The sequence below is a fragment of the Trachypithecus francoisi genome, unplaced genomic scaffold (genome assembly GCF_009764315.1).
Source record: "Trachypithecus francoisi isolate TF-2019V2 unplaced genomic scaffold, Tfra_2.0 Lachesis_group2, whole genome shotgun sequence".
Classification (NCBI taxonomy): domain Eukaryota; kingdom Metazoa; phylum Chordata; class Mammalia; order Primates; family Cercopithecidae; genus Trachypithecus; species Trachypithecus francoisi.
In genome coordinates, this window is record NW_022681465.1 from 35,204,108 (window position 1) to 35,222,359 (window position 18,252).

The 18,252-nt window shown below is 36.5% G+C and overlaps 1 long non-coding RNA gene across 1 annotated transcript; it reads right to left on the minus strand.

Annotated features, from left to right (window-relative positions):
* Positions 1-514: 514 nt before the first annotated feature.
* Positions 515-16,261, minus strand: LOC117064421. The gene is made up of 3 exons (XR_004429446.1): positions 16,249-16,261; positions 12,007-12,010; positions 515-635 (listed from the first exon to the last, which is right to left on the minus strand). It is a non-coding gene; the product is annotated as an uncharacterized LOC117064421 (long non-coding RNA).
* Positions 16,262-18,252: the final 1,991 nt, after the last annotated feature.

Here is an 18,252-nt window from a genome sequence, read left to right on the forward strand (position 1 = left end):
TGGTTTCTTGCTGAGCCAGGAATCCCCTAATACTATCTGATTTGCGGGGGGGGAAACAAAGAAGTAGGAAAAATCACCCGGGTGAAGGAAGACATGAAGAGAAGGCAGTCTAAACTCTAAGGTATTAGCATTTTCTTATAGTTATATCACTGCTACCTTCAGCTGATTATTACAAATGCATCTCTAATATATTTTTCTCCTGTGTTTTTCTACAAGAACTTTCTAAGAGAGATTGGTGATAAGAATAGCTTATTAGTATTTTTATACTCCTCTACTCTAGTGGAAAATCTATTCTGAAAAACATAACACAGCATTTATTTATTTATTTATTTATTTATTTATTTATTTGAGACGGAGTCTCACTCTGTTGCCCAGGCTGGAGTGCAGTGGCACTATCTCGGCTCACTGCAAGCTCCGCCTCCCAGTTTCACGCCATTCTCCTGCCTCAGCCTCCTGAGCAGCTGGGACTACAGGCGCCTGTCACCACCCCCGGCTAATTTTTTTTTTTTTGTATTTTTAGTAGAGACGGGGTTTCACCTAGTTAGCCAGAAAGGTCTCGATTTACTGACCTTGTGATCCGCCCGCCTCGGCCTCCCAAAGTGCTGGGATTACAGGCGTGAGCCACCGCACCCGGCCTAACACAGCATTCTAAAAGCTAAATATGTTATAGGGAGAAAACGAATAAACAAAATGAACATTGAATCTAATAATGAATATTGGATTGGGTATGTTATTTTTATTAACATTAAATGGATATGTAACCGTTTTAGTAGCTATATAATAACACACATATATATTTAATATTGTATTAGATGTATGTACATGTAGAGGTAAATTAAACCGATATTAAAATAAAAAAATTACATTTTTTGACCATATAAAAATAAATTAGTGTATAATGACGTTCGTAATCTCTGAATAGACAAAACAATAGCAGCGTTGTAATTACCTGGATGATTTTTGAAAGTGCAGAATGCCGACCTCAGATCTGCTGGATCAGAATCTACAATTGAACAATTACCAGGTGCCTCATATACAATTTAAATACTTTCCTCAACTTTTGTTTGAAATCTTACATATGAACAATAAGATTTACCAAAGTTCAATCTGTCAGTTTTTTTAATATATAAAGTTTTTGCCCTTTTGTTCACTATAATTACTTCTCTGTCTAAAAATTATTTATGCTACTGTTCTAGTTATATTACTTCTAGTATTTTTGTACTGTTTTAGTCCAATTTAGTACTAGCTTTGTGTAATTTTACCCCCATTTTCCTAATTTATTCTACTAGAATATAAGCTTACTGAAGGCAGGCTTTATCAGTCCTAATAATATAGTCAACCAGAACAAAATGTTAATAAGAGAATTTAGGAGATTGATCTTGAAAAGAATTCTCAAACTGTTGTTACATAAATGTGCATCCATTTTATATGATGTCTACAGCTTCAACAGTAGGTGAATGTGACCTCCTAAAACTGTTAAGGTTGTTCACACAAAAATAGCAGAGATTGCAAAGAGTGGTGGGATAATTTCTAGTTAATCAGAGGAAAATATTTCTTCCATTTGTTCATTTACATTGTTGTTTCCATGAACAACTACTTTTAAATCCACAGTGTCAACCATCTTGCTGGTTACTAAAGATTCAAGGAGACAAGTTTATATCCCTGCCATCAAAGGTGCTACTATCTTATAAGGGAGTGTACCATCTTTAAAAAAGATGTGATATAAAATGTATTTGCAGGGAGTGGAGAAATAGGTAATTATGATATTCTAGAGGTAAAGAAGGAAAAAGAAAACGTACCTTTACAAGAGCACTTTAAATGTTCCCATATATTCTGGCCTGTATTTTGAGCAGTTTGGCATAGGTTGGATAAATTGTGTGTATGTACTTCTAGGAAGCTTGAAGCAAAACACTGTTCATTCCTTTATTCAATTGGATATTACTATATATATAAATGTGCTAAAAATGTGAACCTTTTATTCTGATCACACAAGGAAGCAGAGCCCATAGTACAAGTCTAAAACTGTAAGTGAAGTTTAATATTTAGCTACATATAATTGATAATTACTCATTTGGAATTGTCCTAATTTCACATGAAGATTACAAAAAAATCAAAGCCTCACACACGCACACGCTGTGTGAAGATAAAAGTTATACAGTTTTGATGTTAGCAATCAGAATTATTGATGCACCAAATACGCAGGACCTTGCAAAAGTCTAGTTTACTTTCTACTTATTCAAATTATGCATTGTTTGTAATATTCAGGTAATTTATTATTCAAACTTTTAGATGATGACCCAGGGCACAGATAAAGGAAGCTGGAGATGATCAATGTTAATTTTGGAATTTTAGCATTCCTATGAAACAAAAAAGTCTTTCTTTGAAATCTTACTGGAAGGTTTCCACAATTAATATCATTGAGTTTGGCTGTCAAAGCATTTTATAAATTTAGAGTTGGCACCTTTTTAATATTGTAATGGCTTGTATATTCAAAACGCAATCAACATCTTGTTATAGTCTGCACATACTAAATTATTCTTTTCATTAAAGATAGCTAATATCTTAAAATGAAGACATTGAATATATGAATAATAAAACTACAGAATTATTTCCAACTTAAATTTGTACTAAAGATATTTCCAACTTCTTAAGTGTTTATTTTATAGTTTCTCAACGTACTTAAATTATATCACAATGAAGCATTATATATTAGTAAAGTAATGCCATATATCTCAGTGCATGACATATCAAGTGTAAGTTTGCATATTTCTCATATTTCTAAAGTAAATAAGAAAAAGTAATCACTACTTTAAATTCCTTTACACTGACAAAGATTCTCTCCTTGACGAAACACTAGCCAGACTTCTCTAAACTTTTTTCACAACTAGGCTTCAATCTTGTTCTATAAAGGCTTGAACAAAACAGTAACAGTTTCTAATAGCACAAAGTGACATTCCTAGGATGACCTTAAGCTCCTTAAAGTGCTTGCTTGAAAAAAAAATGTCAAGACTGCCAAATGAATTTACCATTTGTTTTAGCCAACACCTGAAGAAAGCTCCTGTCTAGTCTATGTGAGAAGATAGGAGCCTGACTTTCATAAGCGCCAGTTAGCAAACCCAGATGGTTTCACATGATCAAATTTTTGTTTCCCTTTTTTTGTAATTTGTCACTTCCTCGTGTCTTCTGAGACCCCGCTCACCCATCATTTTCCCTTTTAAACACCCAGGCACCGCTGCATAAATCAAAGTTCAGTCCAGTTCACACTAGACTCTGTTCCCAATTATCCTGATTAAAATCTTTCCTTACCACTTTAACTCATGTCTGGCTCTGTTTATCTCTGATAATACAAACCAAGATTATATCAATCAGTGTTCCACCAGAGAATAGTAGGAGATATAGTAGAGATTCGGTACAAGGAATTGGTTTACAGTATCGTGGGGGCTGGTTAAGTAGTCTTCGTAAAGCTATTGTTGTCTTGGCATCTAATACTGAAGATTGAAATCCACAGGGGAGACAATCAGGAAAGGAAGATCAATTAGTAAGCTGGAACTTACAAGCACTTGCTGGGACTCAAAAGGATGGAATGAAATGCACGTCCACTATTGTTGCATTTGGTGAGAGGTTAAGCTGCAGAAACCAGTGTCCTCTGCCAGAGATCCTCACCAAGGAACTAAAGGCACGTTAAAGTCTTGCCCAGTAGTAAGAAATGCTGAAGGAGGATCCAGCCCAAGCTAAAGTAATTCCAAGCCCAGCTGATGCTTTATGTCAACAAAGTGAAAGAGCAAACACGTGTGTGCATGCATGTGCAAATATGCACTATAAAATGACTACTGCTCTCTTCTGCCCACCAAATCTAGAATCTCTCTTGGGTCCACCCCTGAAATGGAACCACATAAGAAATAGATCCTGCGAAATGTAGTTCAGCCTAGCCAAGCTGATATATTCCAAAGCTAATGCTGTAGTTTTGAAATTTGACAAATTCATTATAGCTATTGCAACATAATATATTTTTAAATGAGCTTTTTATTGATTAATGTTCAATCTATACTTTATGTAGTTTAGACAAGTCTAGCTATAATTCTGTTAATACTGAGCATCACCACTGATTACCATGTTCTAGCACAAGCACAAGAGCAAACAAAACAACAGATAGAAAGAAATGAAAGAGAAAGGATTGTGATTTCTAAAATTGAGATTGGGAACAAGTTCCTGGTCTCAATGGCAGAAGCAACTCATTAAAATATGGTTGAAATTCCAAAACAATTGTTTATTTCTAAATATTATTCAATATATTTTTAAATTAAATTTCTAATTTTGAGATAAATATGGTCACATGAAGTTGTAAGATATTACACAGCCAGAACCTATGAATATTTAACCATTTGCCACAAATGCTAAAATCATTCAAAACTATAGTACAGTATCACAGCCAGATTACTTACACTGATACAATTAAAACACAAAACATGTATGTCACCAAAAGGATTCCTCATACTGATCTATTATAGCCACACCTACTTCCCTTTACCCTTACCCCCTCTTTAGTCCTTGGTAATCATTATCTGTTCCCCTTTTGTAGGGAAAACAGAGATCAGATTGTTACTGTGTCTATGTAGAAAAGGAAGACATAAGAAACTTCATTTTGACCTGTACCCTGAACAATTGCTTTGCCCTGAGATGCTGTTAATCTGTACTTTAGCCCCAACCTTGAGCTCACAGAAACATGTGTTGTATGGAATCAAGGTTTAAGGGATCTAGGGCTGTGCACCATGTGCTTTGCTAACAAAATGTTTACAGGGAGTATGCTTGATAAAAGTCATCATCATTCTCCATTCTCGAGTAACTAGGGGCACAATGCACTGTGGAAAGCTGCAGGGACCTCTATCCTGGAAAGCCGGGTATTGTCCAAGGTTTCTCTCCATGTGATAGTCTTATATGGCCTCGCGGGATGGGAAATACTTGACCATCCCTGCAGCCCGACACCCATGAAGGGTCTGTGCTGAGGAGGATTAGTAAAAGAGGAAGGCCTCTTGCAGCTGAGAAAAAAGGAAGGCCTCTGTCTCCTAACTGAATGTCTTGGTATAAAAACTGATTGTACATTTGTTCTATTCTGAAATAGGAGAAAAACCGCCTTGTGGCGGGAGGCGAGACATGTTGGCGGCAATGCTGCTTTGTTACTCTTTACTCCACTGAGATGTTTGGGCGGAGAAAAGCATAAAACTGGCCTACGTGCACATCTAGGCATAGTACCTTCCCTTGAAATTATTTGTGACATAGATTCCTTTGCTCACATGTTTTCTTGCTGACCTTCTCCTCACTATTACCCTGCTCTCCTGCCACATTCTCCTTGCTCAGATAGTGGAAACAGTAATCAATAAACACTGAGAGAACTCAGAGACCGGTACCAGTGTGGGTCCTCCGTATGCTGAGCACCGGTCCCCGGGCCCACTGTTCTTTCTCTATACTCTCTACTTTATCTGTGTGTCTTATTTATTTTCTCAGTCTCTCATCCCACCTGACGAGAAATACCCACAGGTGCGGAGGGGCTGGCCCCCTTCACCTTTTCCATAAGTTTGTCATATCAATAATGTTACATTAACGGAATCATACAGTATTTAACTTTTGGGAATTAGTTTTTTCACTAAGAACAATTTTCTGGAGATTCAGGTAGGTGGTTGTACACATCAACAATTAATTCCTTTTTAATGATGAGTAGTATTCAGTGGTATAAATACACAACAGTCTAACAATTCATGCATTAAAATACATCTGCATTGTTTCCTGTTCTTAGCTACCATAAACAAGGTTGTTATGTGCATTCCTCTACAAGTTTTTGTGTGGAACACATGTCTGCATTTCTCCTGGATAAATGCTCAAGACAGCAATTGGTGAGTTATGTGGTAGTTGAATGTTTAGTTTGTCTTAGAAACTGTCAAACTGGGCCGGGCGCGGTGGCTCAAGCCTGTAATCCCAGCACTTTGGGAGGCCGAGACGGGCGGATCACGAGGTCAGGAGATCGAGACCATCCTGGCTAACACGGTGAAACCCCGTCTCTACTAAAATATATACAAAAAAATTAGCCGGGCGAGATGGCGGGCGCCTGTAGTCCCAGCTACTCGGAGGCTGAGGCGAGAGAATGGCGTAAACCCGGGAGGCGGAGCTTGCAGTGAGCTGAGATCAGGCCACTGCACTCCAGCCTGGGCGACAGAGCGAGACTCCGTCTCAAAAAAAAAAAAAAAAAAAAAAAAAAGAAACTGTCAAACTGTTTTTCAAAATGATTGTGGCATTTTACATTCAAATTCCCACCAACATTGTGTAAATAATCCAGTTCCTCCAAATCCTTGTCCACATTTAGTGTTATCACATAAAAAAAATTAGCAGTTCTGAAAAGTGTGTAGCAATATCTCATTGAGGCTTAAATCTGATTGCTCCAATGGATAATGAAAGTAAAAATATTTTCATTTGCTTATGAAACTACATACTCTTCAGTGAAATGTAGGTCTATGTCTTTTGCCCATTGTCTAATAGGATTTTTATTTCCTTACTGTTTTGTTCTGAGAGTTTGTTTTTTATATATTCTGGACAACCTTTGTCAAATAAGAAGAGGATGTTAGCTTTAGGATTTTTGTAAATATGCTTGACGTAAATGGGGGTGGTTCCCTCTATTTTTATTTTTCTGAAAGTTGTTATTATAATGGAATGTTGGATATTGTGAGATGCTTTTCCTATATTGATTAATGTGATCTTGTGTTTTCTTTCTTCTTGAGCTTGATAATATGGTGGATTACTTTGATTAAGTTTCACACTTCATAGTAGGCTTGCATCTCTCGGAAAAAATCTCACTCAAACGTAGTACAAAATTCTTCCTTATACTGCTAAATTATTTTTGCTCCACCTCTGTGTTGGGGATTTTTATGTTTATATTCATGAGAGATATTGGCCTGGCATTGTCTTATGTTTCTATTGTCTTTGTATGGTTTTGGAACCATGGTAAGACTAGGGTCATAAAATAAATTTAGAAATGTGTCTTCTTTTTCTTTTTCTGAAATAGGTTGTGTTGAATTTCTTCTTTACTTCTTTAAAGAGTTCACAGAATTCTCAACTCAAATAATTTGATCCTGGAGATTTACTTTATGTGAATTTTAAATTATGAATTCAATTTTCTTAATAGTTCCAGGGATATAATCATCTATTTGATATTTGATAAATTGGGTTAGTTTGTATTTTTAAAAAGAATTGGTTCATTTTATATATATTGTCAACTTTATATATGTAGGATTTTCTGTATCATTTCCTTATTCTCCATTCAATGTTTGCATTGTTTGTAGAAATATCCTGTTTCATTTCTGATATTGGTAATTTATATTTTCTCTGTTATTCTTTATCAGCCTTACTAGATGATTTTCAATTTTATTGATCTTTCAAAAAACCATTGATTTTTTAAATTAATTTTAATTTTTGTTTTGTTTTGAAATCATTGATTTTTGGTTTTGGTATGGTTTGGATCTGTGTCTCTGCTGAAATTTCATGTAGAACTACAATCCCCAGTGTCGGAGGTGGGGACTGGTGATAGGTAAATGGATCATGGGGGTGGTTTCTCATGAATGGTTTAACACCATCCCTCTAGTGCCATTCTCCTGATAGAGTTCTCATGAGATCTGGTTGTTAAAAACTGTGTAGCACCTACCACCTTTCTCCGTTCCCGTTCCTCCAGCTCCCACCATGTGACATGCCTCACTCCCACTTTGCTTTTGCCAGGATTGTAAGTTTCCTGAGGCCTCCCCAGAAACTGAGCAGATGCCAGAATCATACATTCCATACAGCCTGCTGAACTGTGAGCCAGTTAAACCTCTTTTCTTTATAAATTACCCAGCCTCAGGTATTTCTTTATAGAAAGTTTAAATGGGAAGTGTGTAGTAAATCAAGAAGGTAATTCTAGGTTTTTCTGACTCTGTACACATACATAGGCCCATATACATACACACACATACCAGAGCAAGCATTATTTGTATCATATATACAATCTATGTCAATTAGAAACAGAAATTACTCCAGGTATTTCAGCAAGAGATAATTTAGGAAGAATAATTAAGTCTTACAAAATCACTGGACATGCCTGAGAAATAAATGGCATTTAGATTTAATGTCAATGCTCTTGCAAACTAGCATGAGAAAATTTCTGCTGCTGTCATCATTATTACTACAACCATCACAACCACTACACACTCATGGAGCTGGTGACTAGACTCTGGAAATGTAAATTAGCCACTGTCAATGGTCATATCTGACTTTGCCTGTCAGCTTACACTTCCAGTTCTAAAAGAATAAATCTCACTGGCAGAAGCTAAGTGACAATCAGAACCTACAAAATAATTTGGGAAATGCAATATTTAGCCTTGTTTACTAGTTGATATCTAGAAGACAGAAGTAGATGAGGATGCTGAATGATAATGGTCCTTATTAAGCACAACACATTACATTTTTCTTAGGTGACTTCCACAGTCCCAGAGGAAGGTGAACACATGTATAGCATGAATTCTGGTACCTATTGGGTGTGGAATTTATTTGGTTGAAAAAAATACATTAACATTTAACATTTGTACTGTGTGACATAAAGAGAGTTTCAGACTGACACCTACACTGTGTTGCTTTCCAGTTTTTTTTTATATTGCATACTAAAATATGGAAGAAGATAATCTTATCTTATGCCGACAAAGAATTAGAAAGATACCCAATTCTTCAGTGCACTTCAGGTATTTAAATATATAACTTGTTTATTTTTGAGAAAAAAAGCTGAGGTTCAGTTAGTCAAAGATAGCTTTAAATGGGAAAATCAATTGTAAGTAGAACTGCAATCAATAGTATATCAGTCAAAGTATTGTTCATCTACCAGAGCCAGCAGATTTAGACAGTCACCCACAGTCTTGATTAAATACAATTGGAAAAAAGCAGTGTATTCAAACTTTAAATAATTCAGAGTGAAGACTATAACAGAAGAAATGAAACTAGAAGTAAAAAAAAGGTGAATAATGAGTCTTAAATTAAACATAATTAATTCTAAGTTGCTGACAATCTCCTTTATGTCCCCAAACTCCTCTCATTCAGTTGCTCCTTCTTTTCTCTCCATCTCAGCTATGCCACTCTACTGCCCTGCCACTCTTCTGTTCCTCTCTTTGTGGAGCTTGGGGTTTATATGGGTACAAGACAGGGTTGTAGAGGGCCAAGGTGGTCTTGGAAAAGACAACATTTGGGCTCAAAACAGGAATGCCTCTTCCCAGTTAGAGCTGAGGGTTTCCAGGCTTGAGGGTGGGCCTTTGCCAGGGAACCACCCTCTTCTACCCTGCATTTTCCTGCCTCTTGTCTGTATCATTATTAGATCAGTTGTGTGTGTGTATGTGTGTGTCTGTGAATAGTTCTAAAATGTACAAGAGCTGTTTAATTAAGAACCTGCTTAGAAAATGGCCAATGTGAATAATTCTTCAATTTAAGATGTTCTCTATCTTGTATTCTATTACCACTGAAGCACTTAACCAAAGATATTTGCAGAAGAGTTATGAATATTTTACATATAAAGATATACTTTATGTACAAAAGGATACAGTTAAATTTCTCATTGCATTTTCAACTTGCCCAAAAGACGTAAGATTCTAATGAGAAAAAAACCTGTTGATAAAAAAGGAGATTGTCTCTACACATACAAAACCTGAACCTCTCAAAATTATCCTAAATCCAGGAGACCATTTAATTTGCCTGTACAAATGGCTGAGTTCTGATGTTTTAAAACTAAACATTTAAAAATGAACAACTTCTCCCTTAGGTTGTTTTCAATTTAAGTTGGATAACTAAGCATAAATCGACATCTCTCTCACACTGTTTCATCATACCCTCAACCATAACATGAGATTATTTCTCAAACCTTGATACAAATACAGGACATACACACACACACACACACACACACACACACAGAGACAGAGATCTAATTAAACTCAAGAACTTCTGCACAGCAAAAGAAACTACCATCAGAGTGAACAGGCAACCGACAGAATGGGAGAAAAATTTTGCAATCTACTCATCTGACAAAGGGCTAATATCCAGAACCTACAAAAAACTCAAATTTACAAGAAAAAAAAAAAAACATCAAAAAGTGGGCAAAGGATATGAACAGACACTTCTCAAAAGAAGGCATTCATACAGCCAACAGACACATGAAAAAATGCTCATCATCACTCGCCATCAGAGAAATGCAAATCAAAACCACAATGAGATACCATCTCACACCAGTTAGAATGGCAATCATTAAAAAATCAGGAAACAGGCGCTGGAGAGGATGTGGAGAAATAGGAACATTTTTACACTGTTGGTGGGACTGTAAACTAGTTCAGTCATTGTGGAAACCAGTGTGGTGATTCCTCAAGGATCTAGAACTAGAAAAACCATTTGACCCAGCCATCCCATCACTGGGTATATACCCAAAGGATTATAAATCATGCTGCTATAAAGACACATGCACACGTATGTTTATTGCGGCACTATTCACAATAGCAAAGACTTGGAATCAACCCAAATGTCCATCTGTGACAGACTGGATTAAGAAAATGTGGCACATATACACCATGGAATACTATGCAGCCATCAAAAAGGATGAGTTTGCGTCCTTTGTAGGGACATGGATGCAGCTGGAAACCATCATTCTTAGCAAACTATCACAAGAACAGAAAACCAAACACCGCATGTTCTCACTCATAGGTGGGAACTGAACAATGAGATCACTTGGACTCGGGAAGGGGAACATCACACACTGGGGCCTATCATGGGGAGGGGGGAGGGATTGCATTGGGAGGTATACATGATATAAATGATGACTTGATGGGTGCTGACGAGTTGATGGGTGCAGCACACCAACATGGCACAAGTATACATATGTAACAAACCTGCACGTTATGCACATGTACCCTAGAACTTAAAGTATAATAATAATAAAAAAACTTTTTGTTTCATTGATCTTTTGTATTGTTTTCTTCATTTTAAATTTATTGATTTGTGCTCTGATCTTTATTATGCATTTTGTTCTATTAACTTTGCATTTGGTTTGATCTCACTTTTCTAACTCACCAAGATGCATTTTTAGGTAGTTTACTTGAAGTTTTTCTTCCTTTATGATGTAAGTATATATAGCTATACATTTCCCTCTTAGTGCTGTTTTTGCTATATCCCATAGGTTTTGGTATGTTGCGCTTTCATTATCATTTGTTTCAAAATATTTTTCAATTTTCTTCTTAATTTCTTCGTTGATGCACTGATCATTCAGGTACACATTGTTTAAGTTTCGTTTGTTTGTAGAGTTTCCAAATTATCTGATTTATGAACAGTTTTATTCCACTGAAGTCAGAGAAGATGCTTAATGCTATTTCAATTATTTTGAATACCTTAAGAATTTTTCTGTGATCCAATATATGGTCTATCTTCAAGAAAGCTCCATGTGCTGAGGAAAAGAAGGTGTATTCTTTCGCTTTTGGGGGAAATATTTTGTAAATATTCATGGGTCAATTTTGTCAATAGTGCAGATTAAGTCTGACATTTATTTGTCAATTTTATGTCTGGAAGATCTGTCCGATGCTGAAAATGTGATGTTGAAGTGTCCAGCTCTTATTGCATTGAGGCCTATCTTTCTATTTATCTCTAGAATTATTTCCTTTACATATCTGGGTGCTCCTGTGTTGGGTGTTGTATTACTCAGGGTTTTTTAGAGTGATGGAAATAATAGGATTGATGTATATATAAAAGGGACATTTTTAAGGAGTATTAACTCACACAATCACAAGGTGAAGTCCCACAATAGGCTATCTGCAAGCTGAAGGACAAGGAAGCCAATCTGAGTCAAAACTGAAGAACTTGGAGTCTGATGTTCAAGGGCAGGAAGCATCCAGCATGGGAGAAAGATGTAGGCTTAGAGATTAAGAGAGTCTAATCTGTCCAGGTTCTTTTGCCTGCTTTTATTCTGACCACGCTGGCAACTGATAAGATTGTGCCCACTCAGATACAGGATGGGTCTGCCTTTTCCAGTCCACTGACTCAACTGTTAATCTCCTTTGGCAACACCCTCACAGACACACCAAGCAACAATACTTTGCATCCTTCAATCCAATCAAGTTGACACTCAATATTAACCATCATATATATATACATGATAAAGTTGTAAATTGAGAAAGAAGACATAACAATTATATATGTGTGTATATATAGATATTTATATGTGTGCATATATATACACACATATACATGCACACATACATAGAGAGAGACAATTTTTATATACATATATGTGTGTGTGTAAATATATATCCTCTCACTGAACTTACTATTGTTATATTCCCTTCCTGAACCTAGAATTTTATCATTATAAAATGGACTTTTTTGTCAGTTCTTACCGTTTTTGTCTTGTTTTGAAGTCACTTTTTTCTTATACAAGTATAGCTACTCCTGCTCTTTCTTAGTTTTCAATTGCATGGAATATCCTTTCCCATCCCTTTATATTTACTGTGTGTTTTCTATAGGTGAAGTGTTTTCTTGCTGGCAACAGATTTGTGTGTCTTGTTTTATCTTCCATCCCGCCAGGCTATATCTTTTCATTAGAGAGTTTTGTCCATTTACATTTAATGTTATAATCAATAATAACCATTTTCTTATTTATTTTCTGGTTGTTTTATGGTATTCTCTTTCTTTTTATTTATTTTGTTTGTTTCCTTCTAGTCTTCCTTTAAGTAAAGGTTATTTTCTCTGGTAATATATTTTAATTTCTTGCTTTTTTATTTTGTGTGTATTCATTGTGTTTCTTGACATGAGTTTATAATGAGACTGACAAATTATAATATATGATTTTAAACTTATAACGTCTTAACATTGTTAAGTAAGCAAAGCAAAAAGCAAAAAAAAAAAAAACTAATAAAATCTTTACACCTTAACTTCATACCGCTGCTTTTTAAGTTTTATTGTTTCTGTTAATATTTTATTATACTGCCTATGTCTTGAAAGGTTTTTGTTGCTATTATTTTTTATTGGCTCATTATTGAGTCTTTCTAGTTAAGATAAGAGTAGTTTACACAACACAGTTATGGTGCTAACATATTCTGTGTTTTTTGTGTGTACTTACAATTACCAGTGAATTGTGTACCTTCAGCTGATTTCTTATTGCTCATTAACATGTTTTTCTTTCTGATTGAAGTACATGGTTTAGTATTTCTTCTAGAAAACATCTAGTGTTGATGAAAAACCCCAGCTTCTGTTGTCCTAGGAGTTTTTATTTTTTCTTCCTATTTGAAGGATATTTTTGCCAGATATACTATTCTAGGGGAAAAGATTTTTTTCTTCAGTACTGAAAATATGTCATGCCACTCTCTTCTGGCCTCTAATATTTCCACTGAAAAGTCTACTGCTAGCCCTTTTGGAGCTCCATTGTGTATTATTTGTTTCTTTTCTCTTGATGGTTTTAGAATCCATTCTTTTAACCCTGATCTTTGGGAGTTTGAATATTAAATGCCTTGAAGTAGTCTTCTTTGGTTTAAATCTGCTTGGTGTTCTTATATTTGGATATTGATGTCTTTCTCTAGGTTTGGGAAGTTCTCTGTTATTATCTCTTTGAATAAACTTTCTATTACTATCTCTTTCTCTACCTCCTCTTCAAGGCCAATAACTCTTAACATTTGTCCCTTTGAGGTTATTTTCTAGATTCTGTAGATGTGCTCAATTGTTTTTCATTCTTTTTAATTTTGTCTCATCCAATTGTAGATTTTTAAATAGCCTGTCTTCAAGCTCATTAATTCTTTTTTCTGTTTGACCAGTTCTGCTATCAAAGGACTCTGATGCATTCTTCGTGCCAGTTGCATTTTTCAGCTTCAGAATGTCTGCTTTATTCTATTTAATTATTTCAACCTCTTTATTAAATGTATCTGGTAGAATTCTGAAATCCTTCTGTGTGTTTATCTAGAATTTCTTTGGGTTTCCTCAACACAGTTATTTTGAATTCTCTGTCTGAAAGATCACGTATCTCTGTTTCTCAAGGACTGGTCCCTAGTGCCTTATTTAGTTCATTTGGTGTGGTCACGTTTTCCTGTATGGCCTTGATGCTTGTAGATATTTGTCTCTGTCTAGGCATTGAAGAGCAGTTATTTATTGTATTCTCATCAGTTTGGGATTGTTTGTACTCATCTTTCTTGGGAACAATTTTTAGGTATTTGAAAAAACTTGTATGTTGTTACCTAAGTTGTATCTGAATTAGCGGGTACCTGAAACCTATTACAACTTTGTTCTTGCAGATTTGCAGTGGTTTCATTTTGATGATCTTGGTTAAGATCCAGAAGAATTTTCTGGATTGCCAAGCAGATACTCTGTTCTCTTCCCTTAATTTCTCCCTTACAAATCTCTCTCTCTGTTTGTTTTCTTAGCCCCCTTGAACTGGGTGTGGGGTGACACAGGCATCCCTGTGGCCACCCTGGGAGTGTACTGAGTCTTGCCCAAGGCCTTCTGTAGCTGCTTCCCGGCTACTATCTAAATTCACTTAAGGCCCTGGGGCTCTACAATCAGCAGATGGTGAAGCCAGTCAGTCTTGTGTCCTTCCCTTAAAGGTGACAATTTCCCCCAGTCCCAGAGCAGGTCCAAAAGTACTACCTGAAAGCCAGAGAATGGAGTCAAAAACCATAGAAGTCTACAGAATGTTCTACTGTAGTGCTGCTCAGCTGGCACTCAAACCACAGTTTGATACAGTTTGATACAGTCCTTCCCACTCTTTCCTCCCCTTTTCATAGGCATAGTAAGCAATCCTGATGGCCACCATCACCACGGGTTCATGGGGAGTACTGACATGCTACTGCCAATGTGCCTTTAAGGCCCAAGGGCTCCTCAGTCAGTTTGTGGTGAATGCTGCCGCCTGGGGTTCACCCTTCTGTGTACTAGACTCCCCTCTAGCTCAGGGCAGGTCCAGAAATGCTGTCCAAGAGTCAAAGCATGGAATCAGGGGTGCTAAGAGCCCACTTGGTAGTCTACACTCCTGTGGTTCAGCTGGTACCTAAAGTGCAAGGCAAAGTCCCCTTTACATTTCCTTCTGTATTTTGCAAACAGAAGGAGTTTCTCCCCATGATCACTACAGCTGGGAATGTGCTGAGTCTCACCTGAAGCCAGCAAGTCTAAGTCCCACCCAAAGCTCTCGATGTATTACCTGGGTATTACCGATGGTTATTCAAGATTCAAGTGCTCTTTAGTCAGCAGATGATGAATCTCCTCAAGACTGGATTTTACCCTTCAAGATATCAGGTTCCCTCTTGGCCGAGGGTGTGTGTAGAAATGTCCCAGGAGCTAGGGTTTTGAAAGGGGACCTCACAACTCTGACTGGTGTCCTATCTTACTATGGCTGAGTTGGTATCCAAGATGCAACGCAAAAGTCTTCTTTACTCTTCCTTCTCCTTTACTCAAGCAGAAAGAAAGGATCTCTTCCAGGGCCACAAAATGTGCAGCCTGGAGTTGGGGAAGGGTTGATGCAAGCACTCCATTTGTCCCCCTAGGCTGGTGTCTCAGTAGGTCACATGCTCCCAAAATCCACTGGTTCTGAGCCGAGTTCAACACTAGGACTTGCCTAGGTGTTGCACTCCTTGTGGCCTAGATGGTCTTTCTAATTTATTTGGGGCCTCAGAACACTTTAGTTTGTGGTGGCAAGGCTTATGGGAACTCGAGTTCCAACCACTGGAAAGGGCAATTCCCTTTTGGTTAGGGCTGTTTAAATACTACCTCCATTGGTGGTCATCAGCTGTGTGCAACCTGGTTTCAGTCCCTGCTGTGACAGGGCAGTAGTGAGTTCAATGCACTATCTCACGATTGCTGCACTCTCCCTCTCCCAAGTGCATAGATTCTCTCTGCATGTCATGCAGCCCTTGCCAGGGTATGGGGAAAGGGTGCCATCAGTGATTCAACACTGTCTTTCTTACCATCTTCAGTGCTTCTTTCAGCAACATAAAGTTAAAACCAGGTACTGTGGGTCCTCACCTGATTGTTGGTTCTTATGAAGGTACTTTTCTGTGTAGCTAGTCATTAAATTGGTGTCCTTGCAAAGGAGATGATCAGTGGAGACTTCTATTTGGCTATCTTGTTCTGCCACTCTCCCTTAATGATCTATCTATCATCTATCTATCTATCTATCTATCTATCATATTTATATATAGATATATATATATGTAAAATAAAGTTCTAAGATGGTACATTTGTATTTTAAAATTGTAAGGTCATAAGATGATACATTTGTGTTGTCTTGAAAAAAGATCTCTAGGTATCAGAAAAATTTTTAAGAGTTTCCTTTCTGAAAACTCTAGAAAATAATCCATTTATTTGGTCATTTAGTTTGTCAGCAGAATTCAGTTCTGTAATTACAGGACTGAGGTCCTTGTTTCTTGTCTGCTGTCAGCAAGGTTTTGGATGCTACAATCATTCCTTACCTCATACTCCCCTTCTTTCATCTTCAAAACCAGCAAAAATGTGTTGAGTCCCTCTCAGGCTTCACATTTCTCTTCCATCTTTTTCATCAACACATCTCTCTGACCAACTATTCCACCTCCTTCTTTTGCTTGTAAGGGCATTATGATTACATTAAACCCACCAGAATCACCCTGGATAATCTTCTTATTTCATGATTATTAGATTAGGAAACTCATTTCTGTCTGAAACTTTAATTCATTTTGCCTTGAAGGTAATGTATTCACAGGCATAACACAAGAAGGTGAATATCCTGGGGACCAAAATCCTACTGTGACCTGATTACCATCACTACCAGTGACTTGCTATGCTTCCTATTGCTGAATCTCTGGCCACTACAGTTAGAAGTGTCATTTCTCACAGGGTAAACATTTTAAACAAAGGACACACAGCAAGATTCTCATAAAGCTTAGGCTATGTTGAATACTTAAGGATCTGTGTGAACAGATCAGCAGGCAAGAAAAGGAGCCACCATCTTGGCAGGAGATATCGTTCTTCAAGGTCAGGAAGTAGGATTGCTACTACACAGGAAGGAAGGAAATAATACATTTCACAATACATTCTTCTACCTCCTTGCCCAATTTTGACAGTAAGTGGATAAGTGTGACAAGCTTGGCTTAAGAATGTGAATGTCTCAGACAGCTGAAGGATAAGATATCTGAATCACACAATCAGGCTATCCATTTAGAGCGGCAAAGTTGAAAGAGGAGGAGGGTAAGAGGAGTCAAAATCTGTGGGATGCCACATAGTTGTTTTTATATAGGGATACATTTTCTAAAAAAGTAAAAATCTAAAAGATAACTAAAGCTATTTTTCAGGAGCACCTGGAGCTTCATGACCTGTCCAGCAATATTTTTGAATACAAATTAATATTAAACTGAATTATAATGATAGTTAATAACATATAAAAGTATTATTTCAATATAGTCTGTGATGCTCTACCAGAAATAAAAATTAAAATAAACTGCCAAAGTTCCCAGTCTTGCAAATATATTTGAATCCATACTGAAGGATTGAAAAGAGCAGTATCATAGTGAGCTAGAAAATTAAGAACAAACAAACAAACACCAGCTGTTATCAATACCAATAGAGGGGGAACACACACACACACCAAACACACACACACACACCTGCGTGCACACAAAAACACACACACACTTCTTTTAGGCAATGTTCACAAGAAATTTATAGGTAAAAACTAGAGAGAATCTTCACAGTGCCTTGCTGCATCATAGTCAAGCTGATGATGCCAATCTAATTGAAGAGAGTAACTTAAAGTATCTAAGAAAAATTATTTTTTATTTTCTATGCCACAATTTAAACATAGGCTCTCTCTCTCTCGGTTCTCTGGAAGATAAAAAAGGTTATATACAATTTTGACTAAAATTTAAAACTTTGCTGGAAGGCATTACTGAGTGGTACTGATATACCACTAATAATCATGTCTTCTCCTCATATATGAAAAATAATATAAACAATCCAGAATAATTTTCCAATTTTAAAAAAATCTGAACCAGATGTTTTTTGACTGTCATTATTCAGTAATCTGCTTACAAAATTATGCTATATTATTTCAAAATGAAAGTTTTACTTGAGAGACTATTCCTATAATAGCCTTATTCGCAATTTGTTAGAAGAGAAAATACATTACATTGGTTGAACTTTTTCATTAAAATACTCTGAGTATCAATGTATTATAGTTGAAATATGTACAACAATATAATGTTATACTAA